The sequence below is a fragment of the Numenius arquata genome, chromosome 9 (genome assembly GCF_964106895.1).
Source record: "Numenius arquata chromosome 9, bNumArq3.hap1.1, whole genome shotgun sequence".
In the NCBI taxonomy this organism is placed as follows: domain Eukaryota; kingdom Metazoa; phylum Chordata; class Aves; order Charadriiformes; family Scolopacidae; genus Numenius; species Numenius arquata.
In genome coordinates, this window is record NC_133584.1 from 12,164,830 (window position 1) to 12,178,431 (window position 13,602).

At 48.3% G+C, this 13,602-nt stretch overlaps 1 pseudogene; it reads right to left on the reverse strand.

The window, feature by feature from the left end:
- Window positions 1-5,455: 5,455 nt before the first annotated feature.
- On the reverse strand, window positions 5,456-12,463 carry LOC141468482 (cytoskeleton-associated protein 5-like; annotated as a pseudogene).
- Between the last annotated feature and the right edge of the window lie 1,139 nt (window positions 12,464-13,602).

The following is a 13,602-nucleotide window of genomic DNA, read 5'->3' on the forward strand; positions in this document are numbered from 1 at the left end:
GCTTTTTTTTTTTTTTTTAATTAATGCAAATGAAATGAAAGTTTTCACATGTCGGGTTTGTTTTTTTTAAAAAAGCTCTCAAATAATTAGCGCACTCAAAGTAAACAGACTCTTCATGCTTTATTACCTGATGTATATTATGGCTCCATTAACGCACTGTGGCACTTCTGCCATTTTCTGTATTTCAAAATGTTTTAAAGATGGGACTCAAATCATCAACATTAATTGCCAGCAAAACAGAAATGAACCTTGTAAAAGGGAAATAATTTTGTAGCTCTAATTTGATTAAGTAGTAAAGCTCATTGTTTCCATCTTAGGTGGACAGTAAAAACACAAGTAAAGTTAATATTTATTAATCTTAATGTGCAGGGCAGGTAATTACATTGCCCGTTGCGGTAGTGAGGACTGCGTGACTCTCACTTGCTCTCTTGCTGTATGTTTGCACACCCTTCGGGTAAACAGGAAAGAGAGGAGGGTTTGGTGCTAATTAGAGAGATGAAATTCTCTTTCCAAAGGGCTCCTGATTTTAATCGTGTGCTCAGGACTATGGATGCAGGTAGGTAATTGTGTTTGGTGACAGTGGCCAAAATCAGGAGTGGGTGGGCAGCTCCGGAAGGAGCCGTGGCTTATGCAGGCAGAAGTACGTGTGTAGGCATGTACAGATGCAGGCACAGAGTCACACATACGCTCCCCGTGTGTGGTGGTCGTTTCCCACACAGAAATCTTTCCACGCTTCCAAAATGAATTTTATCCCCATGCTTTTTTTTCCTTCTTGTCCCTTTCCTTGCAGCCTTTAAGCAGATCCAGCTGAGACGTGAAGCATCCTAACGCTGTGAGCGGGACCAGCACTGCGCTGTCACCAGCATGGGCTGTGGGACAGACGTGTCGGGGGCATTGCTGGAAGCTGAGTCTTGAGCTCAGGAACTTTTTGGGCTGTTTCTGCCCTGCTGTGACTCTCCCTGTGCAGTGTGTGACAAGGGGACAGCACAAAGGCAGGGGCAGAGCAGAGCCAGGCGTGCTGGCTGGCAGGGAGGTGAGGCCGCAGACCAGGAGAGCTTTTGTGGCCAGTGAAGAATTGCCTCTCCTTGGCTGCTGGTTCAAACCCACCTCAGGACAGCCGTGGCTGGAAGGCTTTGCCTTCGACAGTTTTTCTTGCCGTGTGTCTGTAAACCTGCTTGCTTCCACCACTGCGCTGAGCACTTGTCAGCATCTTGGCTGGTGGACACTGGGCTGTTCTGTGGGAAAGATGTTTTTACAGGGCAGCTGCAGATACATGGGGGAAAGATCCTGACAGTTGCCCAGGGCAGATAAGACCTGTCACTTTGCTAAGTCAGAACCATGCCAGGGACAGAGAGCTTTCACATTTCTGATTTACCTGTGCCTGCATCGAGCCCACTCTAACCAGGAGGGCTTCACATGACAAGCCGTGCGTTGCCTTCAGCCACACCGTGCCTGTTCGAATGCCAAGCCTGGCCAGGACCTCCCAAGTCAAGGCAAGGCTGGCCCCACAGCTCTGCAGACCGGGCTAGCTGGAGGTGAGTAGGTACTAAACCTGTGACCCCTGGATCAGCACTGACCCAAATTAACACCAGCTACTTCCAAGACCATTTGTGCTCGGCAGGATCAGATTTAGAAATTTTCTAGCCTCCTCTTAATTGACCCAGTGAAGAAGAAAAGAGCCTCAGAGCATCACAAATCTACCATTTGGTTTCCCCACCAAGTCTGCTCAGCATCTTGCAGGATTTGCCCTCCTGCATCCTGCCTTTTAATTGCTGACTGATTGTAATATAGGATTTTATTTTCCCTATAATGACTCTTGGGGCCCCCAGATGTTCTCCTCAAGTGTGGTTGCGTCAGCACTAGAGACTGAATGACTGATACCAGCACTTTTTACAGCTTGAAAGAAGAGAAATATGTGAAGGGGATTTAATTTAGCTCCAATATTGTGTCTTCATCTTCAAGATTCTGCAAGAGAAAGACACCAAAAGGTTATTTTACAACGAGAGGAGGGAGAATTAGCCTGAGAGAGGGAGACATCACCAAGCTGGCTTTCTAATATCAGTTCATTACAGAGAACACGTTTGCACAGCCACTTCGCTGCTGCTGTTAATTTAAATCCAGATGATTAAAAGCTGTAATTGCACCATTTTGAATAAATGTCCGCTATCTGGGTTATTATATTTTTAATTAGTGTGGCTCTGTCGAATGTTTTTATGCTTCTGATTGATTTGTTTATACTGTATTTATTTATAATTCATTGATCTCCCTGACCCTGCTGTCTCCTGAGCATGCAGTTTGGTCATGATTCTGGCAAATGGAAGAGGACTGAACCTCTTCAGAAGAGGAAAGAGCAAAAGGTACCAGGTCAGCTCTCCCTTATGAGCTCTTTGCAGCTCTCCTTCGCCTTCCGACCCCAGTGCTCTTTTGCTCTTTGCTCTTCCCCAGGGCTGTGGGGGAGGATGAACAGCCTGGAGGACTGGCTTTCTGGGAAGAAGGTAGGATGGGGGAAAATTGAATTGTCATCCAGCAAACCTCAGGATGTGGTGCTGGCAGGAGCATCCCAGGACCCCAAGGTTTCATCCTGTGTGTTAGGACCCATTCCTTAGCCGTTGCTTCACGGGCAGGAACCTGCTCCTCTGTCTCTAGGGGACTCTCTAAAAGTGTAAAATTTCCCTGGCAGAAAGCATGATTTCCTGGCAGGCTGGGTTACATGTGCTGGAAATAGCTCTCCCAGGGCACAGGCCTCCACTGATCAGGTCTGAGTGTAAAGCATATTTCAAAGCCATTCTCTCTTTCTTAACACCACTGTGACTGTTGGGTAAGGTCCAGAATGAGCAACATGATACCCCATTGCATGCTGTTCTCTGCCAGGGGCAAGGAGGTTCAGAGCAAGATCACCATCCTGATGTTCAGGGCACTCCTGATTGCTGGTCAGGGGATGTGCACATGTGAGAACATGCTGAGAATATTCAAGAGGCGGCTCGCTCCTGGAAGACTCCAGGGCATCTCTGCTGATGCACTTATCTCCTATCACACGTAACATCTGCAGGACGGGGACTGTCACTTGCTCTGACTTCATGCTGCACCCACTGCGGGAGGTTTCTGACGGCTGACGAGGGCCCTAAGGCCCTCTGATAACATGATGGATCCCGATGAATAGTCTGCCTGCCTGGCAAACACTGCAAGGCTTCCATACACTTGACTTTGCCCCATTTTTACAGTCTCTGGAACCCTTAAGGAATGGATCAGGCCTTCAGCGCTATAGAAGAGGAATCTGCCTGTCTGCCCTGGCTACAACATAGTGTGGGGCCTCAGCATATTGGTGCTTTCTGCTGGGTAATGGCTTTTGCTCCAGCAGTGTGCCAGATGCAGCAGTGCAGCTGCAGCATGGGTCAGCAGGACAGCCTGGTGACGGCACATTGCCAGGGAGGTTTTTTGCAAGGGCAACACTATTCCTGGGCAAGGTTCAGTGTGGACTGAGTGACAGGGCAGTAGATGGACAGCACTCACTGGTAACTGTGCTGGAATGATGCTCATGCATTCATACAGAGCATTTCCAGGACCTAGTGGAGAAGAAGCTCGTGGGGCACTGGCTACCAGCAAAAAGGAAGCACAGCATTGAAGGAAACCTCCTGAAGCAGCACGTCCAGTTATCTGGCCTCACAGCTCAACATGAATATAAATTTATTTTTGGAAGGCCACATAAAGGGCACCCAATTGTGTTGCATGTAAACTACACAGCTCCACTCCAGCCTCAAAGCTTATGTCCTTTAGCACAAAAAGAGAGGGCATCCCAAGGACAGAGCAGGAAGGAATCAAAGAATAGAAACTGTAGAGGCTTCAGCCATGTTCTCATTGTGAATCCTCCAGCTACCCAGACAGAAAATAAGGCAGAAACTAGATATGGATGTACCAGAACCTGATTTCAAGGGTACTGGACCAACCCCTCGGCAGGTACAGCACTGGATGAATGGGGTAGGTGGGGGGATGTCTATGACTTTGTATCAGCTTTAGAGAGAATTACAGTCTGCAGCAAACAAACCTTTTTGGCCATTCAGAAAGGGTAATTACACTTTGATATCTCTGGGGTGTATTTTTCTTGTTGGCCAGTAATCAGACTGTGTGTTCTCTTTTTTCTTATTTTAATTAAAATATTGGTTTGCCATGTTCACCAGGCAGCTAGCTTGCTCTGCCTGAGTACAAATGCGTAATAGCATTTTGTAATTGGCTGAATTGTCTATCAGTAAATAAGTCTTGTAATTTAGTGAGCATCCTTGAAGTGCTTACTGTTCAACCTGACACAAAGCTGAAGACTCCTACCTTCTGGAGAAGGAAGGGGGATGTTAAAGGAAATCAGGAAAACAGGAAAGGGGGATGTTAAAGACAAATCAATGTGTTTTTACACGAGGATAGCAGCATGCTCCTTGGGAAATGTGGAAGAGAGGGGCTGGGATGAAGCATTGGCATTCTGCAGTTGTCCCTAGCAACTCTGCTCTCTTGGACTCTTTCAGTTTGACAAGGGGAAGTGGGTTTGAAATTCTGTGTCTTATTGATTTTACCAAAGAGAAAACAGAAACTTGTACAAATCGCTTTCCCTAATGAATTTCCTATTGCAACCTCTGCCTTTGGTAGGCTCACTGTGCAACTGGTGGTCACTGTGCAGAAAAGCAGAAAGACTGAAAGACCTGATCTCTTCAGGTGGGTCCCAGCTGAGAACCAGGGCACTGTTGGTCTGATATGTTACTGGCCCTGAATGTTTTGACTGCTAGAAAATCCCATGTCAGAAGGATCCCTGTGGAGGTTGACCAGGCAGGGTCAGCACCCCAGCTGGTTCTCTGCCCTGTGCCTTGGCCAGATTTACATGCTCTGGGTTCAGTTTTGCCCCAAGGCATCAGTCTCAGCCACTGTATTTTTTTAAAAGCTAAAAACTTGTGCTGTGAGATGGAAACATGAAGACTTTGACCTCTGGAGCCAAGCAAGCCCTATAGCTGTTCCCTGCAGCGCATAGGGAACTGGGGAGACCCGCTTGCCTTTGCCTGGGTTGCACCTCTCCTGACCTTAAGACCTATCTCCTCTTTGGCTTTGGGAAGAGCAGCAATTCACTCTTCTTTCTGTTTACCTGCACCCCTTGGGGAAGGGATCAGCCTCCAGATGCTCACCTGAGGAGCCCAGCCTGAGCTGGAGCAGTACTTCCATAGGCACATACATGCTTTTAAAGCTCCTCAGCTGAGTACCAGTGCCCTAGTGCTACGAGCCCCACTCTTTGCTCTTCAGGACAACAGCAACAGGGACATCAACCAGAAACTCAGGCCAGGTCCTAGGGGCTGCAGCCCCAAGGCACCAGCGCACAGAGAACTCACCCATGTGTTCATGCTGGAGTTGTTTTTTTATTGGTTCACACCATCTGCCCGATGATGCGTGTGGAGGAGGGCTGCCTAGTTCTGAGGTCCTGGTGCTATTTCTGCTGGTGACTCTTCAGGCCCCCAGGGATATCACTGTTGTGCCACCTTGGAAAGGAGGGAGAAGCATGACATTGGCATCCTGTGAGGGGAGCTGACTGGCAGGGAGCCTGCTGTGGGCTGTCTTGCTCTCAAGGCTGTGTTGCTGCTGCAGGTGAATGGCAGATTTTCCAGGTGGCAGGACAGCATCACCTCCTTCTCCTTTACAGTCCCTGCTGGGATCCCCATTGATCTAAGGAGAGATGCTTCCACCTCAGGGTACGTCCTCAAGGGAGGAGGAGGAAGATGCTCTCTGGTGTCCTGTTCTGTCTGGATGATGGCCAAACTTTGCTTCACATAGCTCTGCAAGAAGAGGGAGATGTTTTCTAGGAAAGACTCTAACTTTCTTTTGGGCCATTTTTTCTTACATTACTACAAGCTTCCTCTAGACACTCCCTCAAACTCTCCTTGGAGCAAATATTCTAGAAGACGGTCTCTAAAAAATCACCTGCTTTGTCCTTTGCAAGCCTGTGAGCTGCCCAGGGGACATCCTCCCCTGCTCCTACAGCTGTTTTGTTTGTCCCCTCATTGGCAGTAGGACTGATGGTCTTTTGAAGGTAAGCTTCCACCTCAGAGCCAGCTGCGCCCTCAAGCAGGGTGAGGTTGTCCAGGATATTCACTCCTTTCAGCTGGCACAAGTTGTGCAGCAGAGTTTTCAAGGTCCACAGCAGGAGTTTGTGTGCTGCCTCAGTTTTTCCACTGAGAGAGCCTTCATGGGCATGTGGGTATCCAGCAGGATTTCATCCAGGTTCATAGTGCTGATGGTGCCTAGGAGAAGCCATGTGGTCCTCCACAGGCACTTGGCCAGCAAGTCAGAAAACTTATGTGGGCTGCCCTCAGCAGTCAGGCTGCCTCGGAACAGCTTCAGAAAGACACAAAAAAATACTCTGGTCAGATTTTTCCAACACACTCTTCATAAGGACATTAATGGACTGTATGAACTTCTGATCTTCCCCTAGGTCTTCGTCCAGGAAGTCTAGCATTAAGGTAAAGAGATTGTTCATTACATCCTTAAGTACTTCCACTGGGCCTCCTGGGCCAATTTCTTCTCCTGGAAGACACAGTTACAGGCCTGGATGACACAGTTACATCACAGAATGATTTGTTCCTTCCCCCATTTCTTATCTGCTTCCTTTTGCTGGTTGATAAACTTGAGTGATTGAAAGCTGGCTGCAAGGAACTCGGAGTGCCCAGACATGGCTTCTACTTTGTTCTTGTGTCTCAGGATCTCCTCAGTGTCCTTCATGGCCTGGATGTTGGTGTCAGTATCACCACTGCTAATGTGACAAGTAAGGGAATTAATGGTTGAGGTGATGTAATAACATGTATGGTCAGTGTCAGAGAAGATGGGCAGGGTTTGGAATTCAGGGATCATTTCTAACTGAATGATATGTTTCAGTCTAAAGAGATTGTATTTTCTGGAGACTCGCCTGCTCGCTTGCTCACCTACATGTGGAGACAGTATCTGGGGAGCCACATCCACCATATAGAAATTTCTTCCCTGAGAGCAGGTGGGTTCTTGCTCATGTAGCTTCTCTGGCTCAGCAGCTATGTGGGGAAAAAGGGGCAGCTCTTTGCTCTCCGTTAGTGCTCTCAGTGACTCTCCCATGTACAGGTAAATAAACCCCAGCAAGGTGATGGCTGATCTCTGCACACCTCAGTGAATAGCAGCAAGAGCGATCTTCAGTGTATTGACCAATGCCTTGGCCTCCATCCCAGCAAAGTCAAGCTCCAGAATTGCCTTTGATAGTTAGTCCAAAATCTTGGAATGGATCCTGGAGTTATTCTGGAAGAAGGCTAACAGCATAGCTGTCTTTGCAGTCCAAGGCAAAGAACAAGCCTCTGATATAGCTGTCAGGGCTTATTGAGCACTGTTGCTGCATAACACATCTCCCATCATTTCTACCACAGTTTCCAGGACAATTTGAGAAGATATTCTGGAGAAGTCCCCTTTCAGGGCTAGTGAGGTGGTGGTCTTACCTTTCTTCTGCATCACCTGGAGCTTTGTTTCCTTGCGCTTCCATGACAGCAGTCTCACCAGGACTTGGCATGGTATCTCGCCTTTCTTCATCTCTCTGATGGTCTTCTGAAGGGTATCCATGCTGGAAAATCTCTCTTTCCAATCACTGTTTTTCAAATGCTGTACACGGGTTTCAGGGAGATTCACTGCTGCCTTTTCCCCATGCTCTTCTGCTGAGAGCTCTGGTTCAAAACTGTTGCTTGAGCCAAATCTTCCTGCCTCTGTCCTTCCAGGGATGGTGATGTTTCCTTCCGAAGACCCTAAACCAGGAGCAAGAGAGTATCACTGGGTGCCCCTGCCACTAGGCCGTGCCGAGGGGATGGAGATGTTAGGGCAGCAGCTGTGGGGCCCTCCTGGCAGGGTGCGTGGAGCCCATGGGTAATCCCAAGGGACCACTGGCCATTGTGAGGTTCATGCGACCCTGGCTGTACTGGGGGGACAGCGTGTGGAGACCCACACCAGTGTGGTGGTGTCCCGTTGCCACAAGCAGCTACTGCTTTTCCCTCAGCGGGGTCAGAGCCTCCAAAGTTCGGGATCACTTCTTGCAGCTGGGAGGAGAAGACATCAGCTCAGGTAACATCACTCCCAGCCCCCATTGTCTCCAGAGGCTGTTTATTCAAGCTGTGGAAGATCCAGTCTCCTGCAACCTGGGGCTTTGGTGTCTGGGAAACAGTGTGACTGCCACACATCGTGTCAAAGTGCCACCACGACAGGCCATCTGGTACCCTGAACCTTTAACTGGATATAGCCCTTCCTCCTTCTGCCCCTGCTCTTGCTGCTTAGACTGTGAAGTTTCAGCAGAGCTGAGTGAATAAGGAGGTTTTTTTGGATGTTGATCAACAACAAAAATCATTGCCAGGGGAAGAAGGTTTGGATGGAATGTTACTTACAGGTTGTCCTTACAACAAACCCCACCACATTTAAACCTAGATAGGACAGTTCACTTACTTTCAGGTTATTTAGCTTTCTTCTAACCTGTTAAAAATTGGCAATTCTGAGATGAGAAATGCCCTTTAGAAATGAAAAGCAGGCGCATAGTTTTGGGGAAAAATATCTGTCAATGGAGCAGCACTGCCTGCATCCTCCTACAGCGCTGGTCCCTGAAAGTGCTGCTCCAGGGAAAGCCCCTCTTTGCAGGGCTCCTGTCCCCAGCTTGCCTCTCTGCAGCGGGGCTCTATCCAGAGCTCGGACAGCCCCTGGCACAGAGGACACCCATCCTGAGCTTCTGCTTGTACAGATACAGACCATAAATAGGACAATCTGTGCTCTTTGGCTCTCTCTGCTGGCTGCAGTGCACCCCATCCCGGGGCTTGTGCTCAGCAATGTCCCCCCGACATTGCACCCTTGAGGGAAGAGGCTGGCATGGGGAGCAGCAGGGAAAGAAATATTGTGTTTGAGCCTCTGGGAAGAATTACAAACCCTGCCGAGCACAAGAAGTAAAATAGGGAAGAAAAGAGGCGGCAGTGAAGTTTTACAAAAGAGCCTTACAATGGGCAAAACAGCCCATTTCCAAGGGGATCCCTTTTCTTCCTTAAACCTCAGTCCTGAGGAAAAGGAGAGGTTTTCCTTGAAGGCAGAACACAGAGCTGTGTAAGGAAGCAAACACTCTACCCTGGGGCATGGCAGTGCTGGGAGGGATTCACTGACTTCTGCTCTGTACCTGGGGGAATCTCCTAACAAGGGCTGAGGGACGAGTAAGGGAGGACCCGGGAGCCTCTCTCGGCTCACCTCCTGGGAATGCTTTGCCAGGGCTGGAGACAAGGAACGTTTCCTCCCTCCATGGAGTGGTGCAGGCTGCCGGCAGCAAGAGCCAGCTGCACAGAGAGGGAGACAGGCAGCAGAGAGCATCAGAAGGGATACTCCGGTGTCGTGTGTGGGACCACGTCCCTCTCTCTCTGTTCCAGCAGCCAACCCAGGTGATGAGAAAAACATGAATTTCAATGCATCATTTTATGCTTTCCCAGGGAATCTCTCTGTAGGAAATACTGGGGACCTTCTTAAATTCATTTTGTTAACTGAATGTCCAGGTGGGTTGCTTTGTCAGATGATGTCGGAAATACTAGTTCATGACACAAACTGGCTTTTGTACTATACGAATGAGAAAAACTGAACTTGGTGATTTTTTGGTGACCATTTTTTGGTGTTCTACAAGTTGTTTATAGTGTAAGTCTCCTGACACTGGGATCCAAAAAGTCTTCTGAAATACTCACAGCATCTGGCCAAACAGTTATTCTCAGATGTGCAACTGGGTGTTAACAAAAAGTAAGAAATAATTCCCTAATAAAAAAAAAAAAAAGACAAGAAGAAGATGCTCAGTGTAAGTGAGTTTTATTGCATTATTCTGGTGAGAAGCTGTCAAAGAGTCAGAAGGTGTTCAGAGAGTAGAGAGTACAGTTTGTTCCTTTATCATAATAACTTTTATTGCCTAGGTATGGCTTTTCTCACCCTGGTAAGTAAACATCCTGCTGCTTTACTTTCAGAGAATTAGGACTCAGTTGCAGCGGCAAGTGCTTTTTCCCAAACGCCTGATGCTGACCCATAAGGGAGCTGGGGTTGCTCTGCTGCTCCCCAGAGGTGCTGGGAGTTGGGCAGGATGAAAGGGAAGAAGAATCCTGCGGTGAGAGCAGAGGTCTGGGAATCTGAGATGCTCCTGGTGGCTGTGGATCAGAGCATTGGTGCAACGCTTGCTAGGAGCCACAGAGGCAGAGTAAATGCAAAGGCAGCGCAGAGCATCTTACAGGCTGTTCTGGGTGAAGGGTAGTTGTGCCCATGGGTCTAGTCTCTTGATCTTTTCAGGAGCCAAAAGGAGAAGGCTGGTGCCAGAGTGGACCCAGGATAGGAAATCTGGATCCCACAAGTATTTCCTCTGCACCACAGCTAGGATGGCTTCAAGCTACCTGTCACCAACAAGCCTTCTGGGCCAAGGAAGACTTGTTTTTTTTACCAATTTGGGCTGCACATAAAAAGAAATCCTGGTCTGCTTGCTAGAGTGAATTACCCCTCCTGGCATCGTTAGTCGGATAGTTTGCTGCTGGGGAAGGCTGAGAAGCTCATCACTGACTTCCCATCAGGGGACGTGTGTTTCCAGGCCTTATACAACCTTTTCTGGTTTTCATTAAAAGCAACTCTTCAGATAGCAGCTTCAAACCTTTTTATTGGTTCCTCATGGATGTTTCCCTGCGCTGCCTCAGATGAATCACAAGGTTGAAGGTACCTGCTGGAGAGGGGATTGCTCTGGGTCTGCCCGTGACACCGAGTGCAAGAGGGGAGATGAATCAGCCATGTGTGGATCATCAGGGCCCCTAACCTCCCTCAGGCCTGTGCTGAGGCTGCTCCTCCATGGAGCCTCAGCTCTGAGCTGCAGAGAACATCACTGAAAACCTCTCACAAAAATTGCTTTCCCCTTCAGCAGCTCTGGCCCGTGGGAGCTGACCCTACCTCTGTGCTCATCCCAGATTCAGCCTTGCCCAGCAAGAGTCTTCCCGGCCCAGGACACTCTTTTGTGGCTGGTGTGGGGAGAGATTAAATATAGCCATTTAATCCCTTTACCCCATAATTCCTACCTATCAAAGAGAAGCAATAAATCTTTCTTTGTCTTTCTAGTAATTTTAGCTCAGCAGGGCTAAATGCAAGACTGTTTCTTGCGTTGTGTTTGTACAGCTCCAGCACCTGGGATGGATGGCGCTGCCGTAGTGCAATTACATGTGGTGATACTGTATTTAATGTCCTGGGAACCGTCTCCCCAAACTCCAGGTTCTCCTGAGTTGACGGAAGGAGCAGGTTTGTCTTTCTGTCTCTGAACCGAGGACATTCGCACATGCCTCCACCGGTATATCTTCATTAAGCTTCGCAGAAGCTGCCGTGACGTGATGTCGGCTGTGTTGCTGAAACAGGCTGCGTGTGAATCACTGCCTTTAATTCCTGCTTGTGCTTGAAAATCATCCGCATCCCTGTTTGTGATGGGTTTCACTCCAGCAATTGGCAGGATTAAACTCCCTTCAGAAGCACTTGCTAAGCATAGTGACCAAGAGGAAAAACCTCAGGCAAGTAGTGGTCTATTTATATCCCATGAAAGATGGGCTTGGTGCATAAGAATATTCAAGCCCCTGGCACCTCCACCCCCTTTCTGTTCCTGTAGCCGTTGTCTTGAGGCTGTCTCCGCACTGAACAATTAGCTGCTTTTTGAAAGCAAAGTGGAACCTCAGTCAAGACAGGAGAGACAAGCCAGGGATGGGGAGGTCTTTGCTTTACTGAATCCCCTAAAATTTGTTCCCTTGACAATGCACAGCAGCAAAGGAATCAGACATGAGCTAGGACCACTGCTCTCTCCTGTCTCCACACTTTCAAACACTGTCTTATTCTCACCCTGTCTGCTTTTAGGGCTGAGAAATGATCTGCATTACCCGCCCTTCTTAAATGTCTTTTTGGAGGCTTCTCCCTCAGCAGCTTGCCCCCTCCCGGAATGAGTTAACCCTGCACCCTCCACAGCTGCACCACAGAAATCCAGTGGGTGAAAAAGGGTGTCCTGGGGCATAGGCAGCAGCTGTAGCTGCCCTGCTCCAGGGAGGGGGGGCAGCATCCAGTCCTGCCCCTGTGGGCTCGGAGGGGATGGTGCCAGCAGCTTCCCTCCCCGCACATGTCCCCCACTGCCTTCGCCTGTTGCCGGTCAGCTGTGGAGCAGCGCAGCTAAGCCCTGCGATGAGCGAGCGTGGCAGGGCTGGGGTTTCACATCGGCACTGTTGCCGTTCCCAATGAGGAGGGATTCACCTGCTCCCAACTCGAATCTAACAAACTGCTGCCCACAGGGAAAGGAGGCACCCACCAAGAGTTAAGGAAATGGCCCATGAGCTGTCAAGAACGATGCCCCACAGAGAGCTGCGCTCAGCACAGAGCAGAGGCAACTTAACACACCCTCAGTTGGGGAATCCACCTCCACCGGGGTCATGCTCAGCCCTCTGCCTATGAACAACTCTCAGATCCCCCTTTTTTCACCTTTCGTTCACATATGATGGCTACAAAGTGTTACCTTTAATCCTGAATTATGAATTTCTCATCAAAGTAAATCCTGTCCCCCATGCAGGATGCGTGCTCTACGGTTCCAGCTCACCCACGATTACGTGTCACAAACCAGCACAGCCAGAAAAGGAAGAGACTCTGCAAAAGCATGAAGATTTTGTCTTCCAATGACAGAAGCATGTCTTTTTCCTGATGCTATCTCCTACCCTGCTGAACCTTTTAATATTGGCTTTAAAGATGATGTAGCGGGTAGAAAAACTGCTGTAACCAGTTTATTAGACGGATAGGGGCTGATGGCATCAGCTTTATAGGGATGCAGAATCTCCTCCTGTGCAGCAGAACAAAGGTAAATGTTCCGAAGGAATCCCAGAAGCAGTGCTTGTCAGGGATGTTGCAAGGAGTAAAATACACCAGGTAAGAAAACCTGTTAGTCTTTGTGGCTGAGGAGGGAATGAGGTATGTGTGGGGAAAGTTGTACTGTGAACCACTTTTATGATCCCCCATCACTTGGAATACACAGCTGTGATTTATAGTGATGCCTCTGGTGATGGGTGTAAATTCTCTAGACTGACTGAAGTGCCAGTGCTGTGGATTTGACTCAGCCGCAATTACAGGCATTTGATATCTAAAATACCACTGTGTCTCTAGATCCCTTAGAAAGACCACAGCAAAAAAAAAAAAAAAAAAAAAAACAAACAAAAAAACACCTTAAGAGGTATTGCGTGTGTGCATACGCATGCATGTGGATGCTGTTTGCTGCTGACGCCCTGAGATGGGCTGCATTTTGAAGACAAGCAGCCTGAGAGGTGACAGGTTTTCTCATTGACCACCAAATCTCAGCATCACTGTTTGAAACATAAACTTTATTGCAACAAAGAATTAAAAATAGTACATTTGAAAGAGTTGCAGAGTGCATGTCATCAAAGAACTAGTCAGAAATCACAACTCAAGCAAATCGTATACAATTGGAACAGAAAGTTTTATTAAAACAACTGGAAATCAAACTCAAATTTTCCTTGTTTGTTTAATTTCACCATAACCGTGGATTGTGTATTTACAGTCTTCGCC